This window comes from Oryzias latipes, chromosome 24 (genome assembly GCF_002234675.1).
Source record: "Oryzias latipes chromosome 24, ASM223467v1".
NCBI lineage: Eukaryota > Metazoa > Chordata > Actinopteri > Beloniformes > Adrianichthyidae > Oryzias > Oryzias latipes.
The window spans coordinates 3343689-3358081 of record NC_019882.2 but is presented as its reverse complement, the minus strand read 5'-3'; the positions used below and the strand labels follow the sequence as shown (position 1 = coordinate 3358081).

General features: G+C 40.1%; 1 long non-coding RNA gene across 2 annotated transcripts in view; it reads right to left on the bottom strand.

Moving 5' to 3' along the window:
• Positions 1-1253: 1253 nt before the first annotated feature.
• LOC111947089 overlaps positions 1254-14393 on the bottom strand; it is a 69158-nt gene continuing 56018 nt past the window's right edge. For both annotated transcript variants that reach the window (XR_002872894.1, XR_002872893.1), the window contains one exon: positions 1254-2423. This is a non-coding gene — a long non-coding RNA (uncharacterized LOC111947089). The remainder of the gene's footprint in view (positions 2424-14393) is intronic.

Sequence of the window (14393 nt, the reverse complement as noted above, 5' to 3'; positions counted from 1 at the left end):
ATCCTTGATGGTTCACCATGCCCAGAGTGCAGCAGCCATCACTTTGCATGTAGCTGTGGCTCTGATCTCTGGTGTTTGGTGGTCTCTGCCGCATTTCTGTTGATCTCTATAAGAGTGGAAGCCCATGCATCTTCCACACCATGCAGAGTGTTGCAAACTACAGAACAAACCATCGCTGACCTCAAAAACCTTTTAGTGAGATCAGGTTGCCTCAGTGCAGAAATCAATCAGGAATGATGCTCGGTCACCCACAGAAATACGTGCCAGGAAAAACGTATCAGTAATCGAAGCGTCAGAGGAAGTTCACCGCTTTTAAATGTAAAATAATGTGGTATGAAACAATGGTTAGGAATCAAAATTAAAGCTGCGAGCGGTGCTGTATAGCCTGCAGGCACTGCTGCCCTCGCTGCCCCTTTTTGACTGCAGGGTCGATGCAACAAATTCATTGAAAGGAAACTTCGAAATGTGGTTTTATCTCCATAGCAACCGTTTCATTTTTGGGCCGCCTGGGGGTGACGAACATCTCCATGTCATTTTTAGAAGGATTGGCAAAAGTACATTTTTGGATTGCCTTGGCAACGGCGTTTTTTTTTTGTTAAAAAATTGTGTGAGCGACAGAGAAACACCACTTTTACGATCTCGCTGTGCAAACGCTGTTAATTATCTGCCAATTCTAAATCTAACATTTTTCCCCCAAACAGCTTCCCAATGATGCTGGAGGTGTTGGGAGGCGATAGATCCAAATTCCCTGGGAGGACTTTTAAATTTGTAGCTTGAACTAACTGGGATTTTTTTTTTTTTTAGTTCAAAACCTCTTCCTGGGGTCAGAGGTCAATTTATCTTTGGTTATGATAGTAGACTTAAGCTGGTTGTGTGTGTGTGTGAAAAATTTCACAGAGCTCACTCGAACAAAAGTTTCCTTTTCCCAAATTTCATTAGCCGGTCCTGTGGCCATCCCATAATAATTTGAAAACATACTTTGTATATCGCTGAAACCTATGGAAGCGATTCTGTAGCATAACTGTAAATAAAAGTCAAAACCAGAAATGCTTTTTCATTTTCAAAATGAAGCTGCATTTTTTGACTCAAAATTAAAATGAAAAAGCAATCCTTCAAAATGCTTTTTCATTTTCTTCTTCAACACCGCTTATTCTGTCACTTCATTAAAATGATAAAGAAAATGGTATTTGACTTTTCCTTTTCAAAAAGTTCTCTGGTAAATGTGTAGCAAAAGAAATGTCTAATTTGATAATTAAAATGGATTAACAGAAATGCTTTTTCATTTTCAAAATGTAGCTGCATCAAAGGACTCAAAATTAATACGAAGAATCAATACTTCAAAATGCTTTTTCATTTTCTACTTAAAAACTGCTTATTCTGTGTCATAATTAAAAAGGGGGGTCCATCAGTCCAGGACGGCTGCAGGACAGAACTGTAGGATCCCTGGTTGCTCTAAATCTGTCTTTGAATCGTCCGACCAAACTGCTCCTGGAATAATTTACGCGTTGTCAGGAGGCTCTAAAGTCTTTGCTATGAGATTTTGTAACTTTGGACCTGGCAACTATAAATCTGCTCTTTCTATTTCAGTTTTAGTGACTCATTTTTTCTCCAAACGAGGAAACTTTAAGGATCCGAGTCAATCTGAAAATGGCAGAGTAAAAACTTTCTCCAAGAAAACTCCTGCTTCTGTGGTTGTTCTGAGTTGTATAAGTTTGTGCATCCATCAAAAAAAAAAAACTCAGTTTATCCTAATCCCGACCAGGTCTAAACTGGTAGTTTGTGTCACGGGTGGTTAAGAGGTTTTCTACTGTCAACAAAAGGCTCAGGGAGGCCAGGAGCGGCAAGCCCTCCCCTCCTCGCTGAGAGGCTGTGAGAGCCAGCGGTGCACTCCCACCGTGGCTAATAAGGACCGTGTGTGCGTCTGTGCCTCGGCACGTTCGCCCAGATGTGCACGCAGGCGGTGCCGTTTGTGTGCGCGCAGATGTGTGTTTATGTGCGGCAGTGGCCTGCTGTGCCGTTCCCAAATTGAAATGTGAAAGAAATGTGTTGGAAGGTGATGACAAGAGTGAAGTGAACCAGTCATTTCCTGAAGGCCCGGGCCAGATGTGTCACACACAGAGCCTCAGAAATCTGCAGCTTAATAACTAGGATATTTAACCGGGGGAGGCAGAAGGGGTGTTGGTGGGCGGGTGTGCATGTGTGCTTACCTGTGTCCTTAAGACCATGTTTGCCTAAAAATGATGGAGTCTTTTTTTAACATTGCAGTTTATTGGTTTAATTTGCTTTTCTTTTTTTTTGGAGGTTGCAGAGAGTAAAAGGAAGAACGGGAAACGTCTGACGGCCCCTCCACATTCACACTGGGTCCATTCCACACGACTGACCACAATGGCTGCCACTTCCCGCTTCGGAGCAAACCCTGGCGCCTAAAATAACAAAGAAAATAGTCTGCCTCCAACCGTCTGATGTCTTCATATTTCCAACTTCTCTTGTTCTCATTAGCATGTGATTCATGAGGTACAACTTAGAAACACAATCAGATCCTTTTCCAACAGATTGACTGAGGGTTTTTTTGGTTTTCAGACGTCATTTCATAAACTGGGAGTGTTGCAGGTTTTGCGAGACTCGCCATGTATTCACTGCAAACATCATTTATTCATTTTAAGACTGTGCCAATGTTTTTATAAATCAAAGACAAACCATTGTCTAATGTCAGTTCATGTGATTGCTTTGAAGAGAATAATTACAAATTACATTCGACCATCGACTGTATGCGAGAACTGGACTTAATGACCCCTCCCTCCTCGCAGTCCAAACAGCGGATATGACGTCATTGATTTCTCGCAGTTAAAATCTAGTTGATATGAGTGTTTTGCGACGATTATTTATGAATCCACTGTCTTCTGAAGATAAAAACGCTGATGGTTTGTTAGAAAAATACATTTAAATAAAAAATTTTTGGCAAAAATGGTTCCGACGCAATGCATTGTGGTCTATATTCGCCGATCTAGTGAGCATCGATCCACACTGATGTTTCACAGAGACTTCTGGGTAATTTCTAGGGCACTCGATTTTGGAATTGTAGATTCGGACAGCACTTCAAAATGGCGAACGCACTAAATCACTCACTATATATAGAGGTTAGGGTGTGAATTCAGACACAACCATAGACTTCTGCAGAGAAGCTATTACTGTACAAGTATTAGTACTACCCATAATATCCCATAATATTTCGTAATGTGTCCATTTATAAAAAGTATCTAAATATGGTATCATAGTCCAACACATATAGGAAAAAACACCCAAATGGGGTTAAAAACACCAAACGTGACAGATATTGGAACATTTCAATGAAGGGCATTTACAGTTGAGGTCAATCAAAAGCCCCCAATTTTAGAGAGCGAAAATACAATAAAAATGATGAGGTTGATTGAAATTTCTATTTAGTTACATCTAAGCGCAGAGGCAAAACGTTGGGCAATAGAGTTCAATGTAATTTATTGCTAAGCCAAAACCACCAACACAAAGCCAGAAAAGATCAGTGAGAATCATCAATCAAACAAAAGCATGTTTGCAGAATGTCGTCTGATTAAGCTCCCAGATTTATCTGATCTAAAATTTTTATAATTATGTTTAACAAAAAGGGCAAATTGAAATTTCTGCCAAGCATTATTCAGTCCTGGTTTTTTTCAGAAGACGATAAGAGCAGAAAATGTGATTTCAAAATTCCTGATGATGGACAACCCTGAGACAGATCGGTTTATGGTGTTCACACGATTTAAACAATAAACAAATAATAAAAAAAACACTTCAAGAATGGAAAGCAAAAAGGCAAACTCAAACTGTGACTTGGATCGGTTTGGGAAGGGCTTATCACATTGGAGAGAATTACTGTTGATTTCTAGTTATTATTTGTTGTCGTCATGATGCGCTGATGTAAGGAGTAAATAACATTTCTCCTTCTGATTCCTTATTTGCAGAGCTTGTATTGTTTGCGTAGTAAACTCGGTATGAACAACGAACAATAAATAAATATTGTTGAATGGTGAATTTAAAACATGGTTTGTTTTGTATCAATGTAACACAAACGGACCAGTGGAAATCCGATTTTACCGTCCATTGGGGATCACAGATCTACGGCCAAACAGAGGCTTTGTGTCTCTGGCACATCCACCTTTATCGATTCAAATCGTTGACTGTGTGAGAACAAGTGAGTGCGATGTCAGTCATAGAAAAAGGTTTACTTCCAGCTCCAAATCAATTCAGTCGCCATGTTGCAACCAAATGTCGTCAGCAAGCAGCGATCGAGTGGGTCTGAGTCAACCGGTCTCACCAATCAGGAGTCAGCTTGTTGAAGGGTGATAGACATCTATGGGATTTTGGCTTTTTGGAGCCAGTGGGTACTTCCTGTTTGGTACACCAGGGAAGGGGGCCACTCAGTTCTCATAGACCAGGGGTGTCCAAACCTTTTGCAAAGAGGTGATTTAGGGAGGTGAAAGTGCTTGAAGACCAACCACGGAGCCTAACATTGTTTGGACTATTTTAACAACGACAAATGCAAAAAAAGCTATTGCAAGACACAGTTGTAACTGAAGGATGTATCCTCACTGTCAACTTTGCTTTATATTTACAGATGGTTCAAATGCACTCCTCAGTGTTGCACTATACGGACTGGGTTGGCCAATCTGCTCTTTTAATAAATGATCAAGCCGTGCATTAAGCAGAAGATGAAAAACAAAAAGGTGTCAGGGCTGCATTTCTGTTTGTAATGAGTGTTTAGCTGTGGAAGCCTCTGTGTGTGCACATAATCGCCCTCGTAACGTACAACGCCACGGCCGTTCTTTAATAGCTGTGTTTTAAGAACAGCCTTTAAAGCAGCTAGTAAAATATTCCCAACACCACGCCAAACCTTCACTCCAGTTTCCCTCTTTTATTTTTTTTTTCACAAACTTTCTACCACTCTCCACTTTCCTCTGCCCTTCTCTCGTTCCCTCACCTCATTTGTGGGAGAATTTATTAAACTCATTAAAAACTATTCTGTGAATATTCCCAACAGAGGGACCGGGCTTCGTTTTTTTTAATTTTTTTTGTTTTTTCCCAGCCTAAAATCTTTTTTTTTTGTTTCTTTTTTTTCTCCTCTTCTTCTCTTAACTAACCTGTATAATGTTGTCAGAACTGCTTGAGAATGAAGTGCTAAGTGTTGCTTTTTATGGGTAGGAAACAGACTGGAACAGTGTGTGTGTGTGTGTGTGTTTCTGGATGCCACACAAAAGTGCACACTTGCAAACACATCAGCATGAAGTCCTTAACACACATAATCGCACACATCTGAGCAAATGTATTATAAGTTACAACCTGTAAACTGATGAGACAGCCCCAAAGCTTTAAGCTGGTGGATCATTAGCACCGTAGTGTTCTGGTGTGCAGCTGTCTTTATGTGTGTGTTTGCTGGGTAAGAGGTTGACAGTGTCATTAAAGCACCTCGGTGAAAATCTGTTCTCAATTGTTGCAGTGATTTCTGCTGTTTTCATCTGGACAGTAAAGTCTTTGCGAAGTTCTAACCACCAGGATGCACGTTTGCGTTCCATTTCACCTCGTTTTCTCATGGAGACAAACTGACAATTGTCATTCGTAAGTTTGATGAATGAAGAAAGTTGTTTAAAGAATTCAAAAAGTAAAAGTAATAAAAAAACGTAGAGACATAAACACTGGATGGATAATCTCTGATTTCAGCCATAGAGCAAAAATAAAGCTGTACTTAGCTCCGCCCACCTCAATAGCAGCCCAAACATGGATGAGTTTAAGTAGGATGAAGACGTTTTGGTTCCACCCAGTGACTGTAGAAGAGAAGTGGACTGAGTGAGTGTGACGCCACCCACAGAAGACGGTTTACTTCCGTCTCCAACGAAGTGAACCCGATTCAGTCGCCATTTTTGGTCCAAGTCAGCTGGAATCAACGTTTCTATGGCAACTACTGTCACCAATCAGGAGTTAGCTTGATGGAAGTCCACACTGAACGCAGGCTCAGGAGAATCTGTCAATCAAACGTTTTGATGTTGCAGGTTGGGGCCAGCCGGCTAAAACCACATGCTTTTATTCAGGCATGTGATTGGTCAGTTTACAACTTGTAACAGAGGTATGGAAGTGTCTAGGCAGTGCGGTTTTTGACTGGGTTGCACAACAGGAGAAGATGTCTTAGGAATGGAGAAGTGGGATGGTGGCCATTTTTAAGACTAAGAGAGATGTGCAGAGTTGTGGACACTACAGAGAAATAAGCCATAACTCAGGTCTTAAGATAATAGTCTTGACAGATCATAGTATTGACGATTAAATTCATTTGTTGGATCTGAAGAATTTGGATTCATCATATAAATCAGCGTAAACACCTGAGTTTGGCTCCAGCCTTAACAGATCTTGAAGACTCTTTAGCGTCTCCTCTAAACACCAAAACACTGAACTCAAAGGTTTGTTAGTGACCCAGATCTTTCTTAGAGCAAAGTCACTGAACAAACGGAGATATGGAAGGCTCAAAAATACGGTGGCCCTGAAGGGCAAATGACCATTTAAAAACAAGCAAAACAAGTACCGTAATTTCCGGACTACAAGCCGCTACTTTTTTCCTGCGCTTACAGCCGTGCGGCTTATTCAGTGAAGCGGCTAATTTATGGATATAATTGGCGGCCGCCGTGTACGTAATGGTTTGAATTCTTTATCTAACACCAAACACAAGTCATTTATTTTTCAACACACCTCTAAGCAGCCAAACAGCATGGACCTCACTTCAGGTCTTAGACACTTCAGTCATGGTTCAACAAAACGAAGCACGCATGCCCGGCCGCATCCCAGAATCCTTTGGTGCCATTAGACCCAACGTGCACGTGATCGCCGCTACAATATGATGAAGCTTTCAAGTTAAAAGCAATCGTTAAAAGCAGCGTGAAAAAATCCACCATCACCGACGGGTTTGGAAAAGCCGGTCAGCTGCGTGACGGAGAGAACAGCGCATGTGGGAATAACATCAGCCTTTATTTTGTCGGGACACGACTGGAAACACAAATTGACGTGATCGTTTTAACGGTTATTAAGGACTGAGCGGAGTTTTGCATTGAAACGCTCACAGCCTCCGTGTGAGCTGGAGACTGCGTGTCGTGTGAGCTGCGGGGCCGATGGCAGTCTGAAGGCTCCCACACGTAACAACGCATCCGCCCCTCATACACAAAACGTACAGTATTAAGTCCGATTGCTCTGCACAGACACGATTTGCTCCGTCCACCGGCGCAATGGGGACGAAGCGCTCCTCCTTGAAGCCGCCCTGGCCAGAGCTGTCGGAGTAGATAGGAAGGGGCGACAAGGAGCGCGCGTATCGCGCTGAGGCGCGCGCTTTTCAGTCGCCGCTGCTTTATTTTACTAGCGTGTTTTTAACCAGCCCTGTTACTCCCATAACGCTGCCGCGACACAAGCGGAAGGAGAGCTTTTCCCGTTCGCCCTTCCATCTACTGCTGCTACTTGCTCATTCTTAAACACGTACAACAGTGTGGTGAGCCGGGCGTTGGCCCCGCCTTTATCCCCTAAGACTCATGGGAAATGGGGGATCGCGGATGTAAATTTCCTCATCATAACTGAGGGATGTAATGTTGATTATATGGTTACTGTTTGTAATTTTATGTATGATACCTAGATTGTCAATAAGTAAAAAAAAAAAAATAAATAAAAAACAATAACTGAGGAACTTGTGAACAGAATAGAGGTGCATACTGTTTGGCAGATGCAGATATACTCAAATACATGGGCCTGAGACAAAACTGACTCCACCCACTGTGTGCTAATGAATCACACTTACTCTGTGAGTCAGGACGTGATCTGTCAGGATGACAATGTTGCCTAATTCATGCGGCTTGTACTCCGACGCGGCTTGTGTATGTATAAAATTAGTTAAACACGTGAAAATAAGTGGGTGCGGCTTGTAATCGGGTGCGCTTTGTAGTCCGGAATTTACGGTAATAAAACATTACATTTTAGAAGTTTAATCAAAATTCCAGAAACCAATCAAACAAATAAAAAGTAAAGCATTAAGGAAAATAACAGTAATTTTCAGAAATCAAAATGTAAAAAAAATGAAACAAAATAAGAAACTGGAAAGGGTTGGTGTTGGACATCACTGATTGGACGATGAGGTTTGTTCAACAGGAAGTTATTTGGCATGGCGATCTCTTCTACATAGATATTTTTTTAAGATTCTGGCCATAGCCACTGCAAAAATTCAGTGATTGCGCAATCATTCCTTTATCAATAATAACTAACTTTTCTGGTTCCTTTTTTTTTTATTTAGTTTTGCTTTCTGGAAATTACAAACGTTTTTTTTGTTTGTTTTGGTTTTCATTTCTAGAATGTGATATTGTTTTTTTATCATTTTTTTTTCTTTTTTAATTTTTAATATGTTTTTGCATTATTTGTTGGAGTGATTTCCACTTCAGGGCCACCGTAGGAAAAAAAAAAAAAAGCTTTGTGTCCCTGCAGTAACTGTTCACTGACGTCTGGAGGATTGAGTTCCTGCTGAGAGACTCGACGTGTACCGGGGTTTTAACACCTTTTTTTTATATGTTTTTCTGCTGCAAAACAACAACATAATGTTCCAACTATATAACTTGCATCCTTTATTTTAAAAGTTACAAGACAAACAAGAACTATAACTTTCTCAGAGCTGGATGGAGGACCTGAGTTTGGACCCATTTAAAGCAAAGTAACAGAAAAAGAAATACCAGGTGAAAAATGACAGCCATAAACAAACATATTTGTAATGTGTTTGCTTTGGTTTAGGTGAGTTGTTGCCTGTTAAAGAGAGCTAATAAAATCTGTTCTCTTTCATTACTGTGCGGTTAAATGATCTTCCAAAATAATGCTGGGCCTGTTTAGGTGTAGGCCAGTTTAAGGGGCTTTGTTAATTAGGTGTGTTGAAGCACCACTAACTTGTGTGTTAGTGTGTATTCATTAAGCATGTGTTATGTTGTTAACAGCACACCTCACTGGTTTTGGCCGAGGAGGGTTTTAAAGCGGCGTGAGACAAAAACGCAGCACAGAGGAGCCTTTGTTTTTGAGTTTGTTGAGACATTAGTGAAGCAGCTCTGCTTTTGTTTTCTGATTTTAAATTATCTGTGTTTAATTTAGGATTTTAAACAGCTATTATTGCCCATTTCATTTGTTTTTTTATTGCACAGGTAGAAATGTGTGTTTTAATTTATTTTTCACATAGCTGCATTGTTTGTCTTTTGGTTATTTGTTATAACTAACATAGCAAACATTTAACTTTATACTTTTTTATGTAAAGTTGTATTTCCCTAGAAAAACTTCCTGAAGTTCTCTAAGCCAGAGCTCAGACAATGTTCTGTTCACACGTCTGTAATCTCAGATGTGGTCATTTTAGCGGCTCGGAAGTCCACACCTCACAACGGGACGCTCTTTTATTGTCACGCACGCGTGCACGTGCAAACCCGCCACCGCTTCCTGTCATGCCAGGCAACTTTGAAGTTTCTCACAGCTCCACTCTGGAGTCATTAAGACAACCTGGAAAGCAGCAACATGTTTTAAGCCTCACACCACTGAGATGCAGAAGTAAATATAGTCGTATGTGATGCAAGCATTTGAAAAAAAAACATTATTTACACCCCAAAAATATATGCTTTTTTTCCAGCTAGATTAGAATCAGCATTTAAAACTAAACTGGTTCACAATTCAGTTAAATGAAGCCTGGATTATTGATAATTACAACTATATATGCTTGATAAAAAAACTAAAAAACAGGTCATACAAAAAGAGTGCACAATGACAGATTATGAATTTGAGCAATATGTCTAAGAAAGGGAATGGACTTCTCAGTGGTTGCTTTATGAAATGCCCTGGCTCCCATAGCATTCTGCTTTAGAGATACTCCTATGTGGTATTTTGACTCTTATTGCTGAGTCAGGTCTGTAACAGCCGCTCTGTTGTTGCTCAAACCACAGTCATATACGCCAAAATGCTACCGCACTGCAACTTAGGTGCCAGTTTTTCAGCAAATGCGGCAGCATTGGTTTGCACGCCGAGGTTTTAAGAAAAAGTTCAAACTCAGGGGCAAACAGCGATTTTTGTGGAATTTATGTGAAAAACAAGGAACGGAGTCGACCGCGAGTCCACTCCCATCATTCATGTTAACGATGTTATCATGTTAACCATGATATCTGTTCGTTCGTGAACGGCACTTCTTGATTGAATCTGAGTTTGTGAGTTTGTTTTTGATGTGTAAGGTAGTAGTAAAGTGAGATCCGGCTGTGACCGTCCAGCGGTCGCCAGCTTTTGCAATGGCGCCATCCCCGCCTGACCGACTGTTGTACGACTGCCACTGGCTCCATTCATGACCACGCCAGAGATTTTCAGAAAACACGGGCGCCATCAGCCAATCCTGAAGACTCTGCCAATGCCTCCCCATCGCACGGTGGCAGTTGTTTATGTGACGATAGCTTCAGTAAGTGTTCACTGTGGAATCCGGTCAGGACTCTTGAGACCTTTAGATGAACTTTGAGTGGTTTTCTTACTACAACGGTTTTATTTTTTATATCACTCATTTATTTTGCCGTACTTTTACCTTTCTTTGCAGGAAAATTAAGATTAAAATTGCATTTTTGAGTCAAACTGTTGTGAATCAGGAACAGAAGAAAAAAAAATACAATTTGAAAAAGGCCGCTTTTGTGATATAGAAAAAATGGGCGGGTCACAAGCTCCCTGCTCTTCTCCATTCTGATGCATCCGCTTGCAGACAAATAGATCTGCAATACAAATAGTCCCGTCCACAATGAACTCCCGCCGCTCTGCAGAAACTATGTCATAGAAAACGACACATTTTTTGATTTGGGCTAAAAATAAAAACTGCAAAATTAAAGACAAAAAAACAACTGGGAACAATAGTTTCGTAGAAATAAAAAATATAAACTTTTAACGGAAGGAAAGTTTTAAAAGTTTAAGACGGTAACCAAACCTTTAAACAGCTTAGCTAAAATTTAGACACCAGTTTTCTTTGGTTGGTTCATCTCTTCAGCTCCGATTTATCAGATTTCTTATGAAAACACAGTATATAATATAAACTAAACACTGACACATGCAGCTTTATTTCGACCTCTTAAAAAGAGATCAAAACATTTGGTCAGTTCGAGAATTCTTCTCAAAAACTGTCAATGAGTCAGTGGAGCTCGTCTCAATTAGCAGCTGTTGTGGGAGTTTGCGGCGCTGCCATGGTTGTGTACAACACACAACATCTGCTATTATGACTCAGACTTTCACCATCTGCTCACAGAGTTGGACAGAGTTCGCCTGCAACTTTTATGTTTGCATTTAATGAGTCGCACTCCATGTGCGCCAGTGTCATGTGTAATCTTGCGCCTTTCACGTGGTGCCTGCCTGCCTTTTCCAGTGCTAATGTGCTAATCTGCTGTTTAGTCCAACCAGATGGTTTTTTACCCCCACAATGCAGGTTGAGGAAGGAAGAAGAAGAGGAAGTTACCTGCCGAGATCTTCCCCCGAGCATCTAACCAGCTCTTTGTCCTCCATCCACCTTCGCTAGCCTCACTGCTCTTTGGCATCAACCCATTACTGACGTCTGACAGATCCTACAGCCGTCATATTTGGCACAAGCATCACACGCATGTTGGCACCCGTGCTGCCTTTCCATAAAAATAACGCAGATGAAAGCGAGCAAGATCTGAGAGCTAAACTGATACGCAGAAATACGACCTAAAATACATTTATATTTTGTGAAAAGAAGAGATGAAAAGCTCCTAATCAAACCAATCTGCAGAACACACGTCCATCCACGAGCTGGTGGCCTTCATGATGCTCAGCCTGTCATGCATGAGAACGCTCAACAAGGGGAGGTGCAGGACCAGGGAGGATATGTAAAGGGGATTAAACAGAAAAGGAAGCGAATGAAATGCTGGTAACAATTCCTAATAGCCGTTAGGTAATAATTAGGCATTAATTAAGAATGTAATAATTAATTTGCTAAAGTTAATTAATGCTTATGAGGATTTTCCGCAATTATTTTTATTCCAAAGTGAAACTTGGCATGAAAGTTCCAATAATCGATTTATAGTTGTTAGCTTAGGTTAATTAATGCTTATAATGTGCAATTCACATTCATTAAGGGTTAGGTCAGGCTCAAACTATAACTTCTTTGTTGCTCCCCAATTTAAAAATAAAGCACAACTATAGTAAATGATTACTTTAGACATTATTAGGGTTTTTATAAACATATTAACTAACATGTAAATCTTGCATTCATAACTTAGGACGGCTTTTATTAATGCTTTGTAATGCATTAAATAAGGCTAAATAATAAACATTAGTTATCTGTCAACTCACACATAAAAAAAACACTTAATAATGCAAAGTTATACTTGATAGGTGCTGTTAACAATTTTTAAATAGTTAATTAATACCAAATTATGCAATAGTTATCATTAATAAAGGGATCTTTACTGTAAAGTGTTACTGGAATGCTTTTTTTGGCTGTTGGAAAAGAAAAACAGGAAGAGTCAGAGGTGGGGGAGGTTTGTTGGGGCCGAACTGCTCAAAAGCTTCATATTTGATATTTATCTTTTTTTTTTTTTAAACTGATCACACCATCTGCATGCAAGCTCCAGTTTAACTCGCAAGACAATGATCTGTTTTCCTGGACTGTCTCCCGCACAGAACCAAAACCACAAGACTAAAAATGGGCCCTTGTCTTAGACTATTAGGCAGAAATTGCTGTGTCAACAGAATTTGTTTCTCCCATTTCCATTTTCGCCGCTTCCAGTGTGTTTTGATAGCTCACTGGGTTCACTCCACTGCTTTTCAGAGGAGCTACACAGGAGTCTCTTTCACAGATAAAATCTAAATTTCTAACAAGCTAACGCTTTTTTTTTCTTTCCATCAGATCTTGTCTTATCTAAAAAAGCGAGATCGCATCTGCCCTAACACATTTACAAGTGCATTTTTTATGCCTTACTATTCATAAATCAGCTGAGCCTATATAGATGATCTTTGAACCAACAATCTGTGGATTCCAGATGATTATTACGCCCCCATGAATTTATACAACAGTAAAAAAAAAATGAATGCAGCCATAAAAAGCAGTGTTTTGTGAAAGTATTCACACCTTATTGGATTTTTTTTTTCTGTTGCTTTTTTTACAGCCTTGGAATCGAAAACAGATTTATTGTGATTCTATTTAATGAACACAACATCTTGACAACACTTTGAAGATGTAAAAAATAGTAAAAAAAAATATATGATGAATTAAGAAACAAGTAAATGAACAAAATGAAGTTTGCATAAGTGTCAAGCAACCCGACGGCCTTTCTCCAACCTGTTTTGCATCAGTTGCTGCTTCAAGTGTCTCAGTGTGCCTTAACAACGTCGGCTCTTCCAAGCACTTGGGTGTTTGCCCATCCCTGGAGGCAGATTCTGCACTTCACTGGTGAACCTGTGAGTCATACAACAGATTCTCAATCTGACAAGGCTGTTTTATGGGTTATTCCAGTGCGTTTAATGAATCCCTTCAACCGCCCCAGCTTTGCTTCAGCAGCTTTTAGACTGAATGAGTCTGATTTCCAGTCCTCTGAAAAAATAAAACTGCCTCGGAAATACGCCGTTACTTCGTCACATTTTCTCACAAACTATAGCTAATTAACAGAAACCCACAGCATGATGCTGCCACCACCGTACTTCAAAGCTGTGATGTTACTTATTGGTGACAAAAGTTGTTTTAGGGTTTCCTATGATGGCTAAATTCATTTTTCCTACTCCAAATTCCTTGATTTTTTTATTTAGCTAAATGTTTTTTAACAGGATTGTCTGGTTTCCTACAACAAAGTAGTTTCAGTATTACAAAAAAAGTACCTTAATCAATAAGGTTGTTTTATTTATTTTTTAAGTATTAACAATAAAATAAACTACAATGTATTTCCAACACTGCATAAATCTACTTTGTGAGGTATAAATGCTGCTGGATTAAACGACTGTAGAAATAACGAAAAATCTCCAGCAGTTTAGTTGAGTTGTATAGGTGTCACACCGGGGTGCAACACAAAAGAAAGACACTGAGCTAAACACTTCCTATCTTATAATTAAGAAAGTGACTGTTTGCACATGATTTCCTAAATACCTGCAGTCGGGCTGAACAGTTTTCTTGCCTGCACGGGCCGGAGGAAGGGTTAAGGGTGTTGGGGTGAATCCCTGCCTCTGTTCCTGTGTGCCTCTCTTGCTCCACCCTCTTCTCAGCTGGAGTCTTTTCCCTTTATCAGGACAACAGCATAAAGCTTCAGCCATTTGGATGTTTTGGTTGCAGAAACCTTTGTTTGATTCTGTCTGCCGGTCTCTTCAGCTCA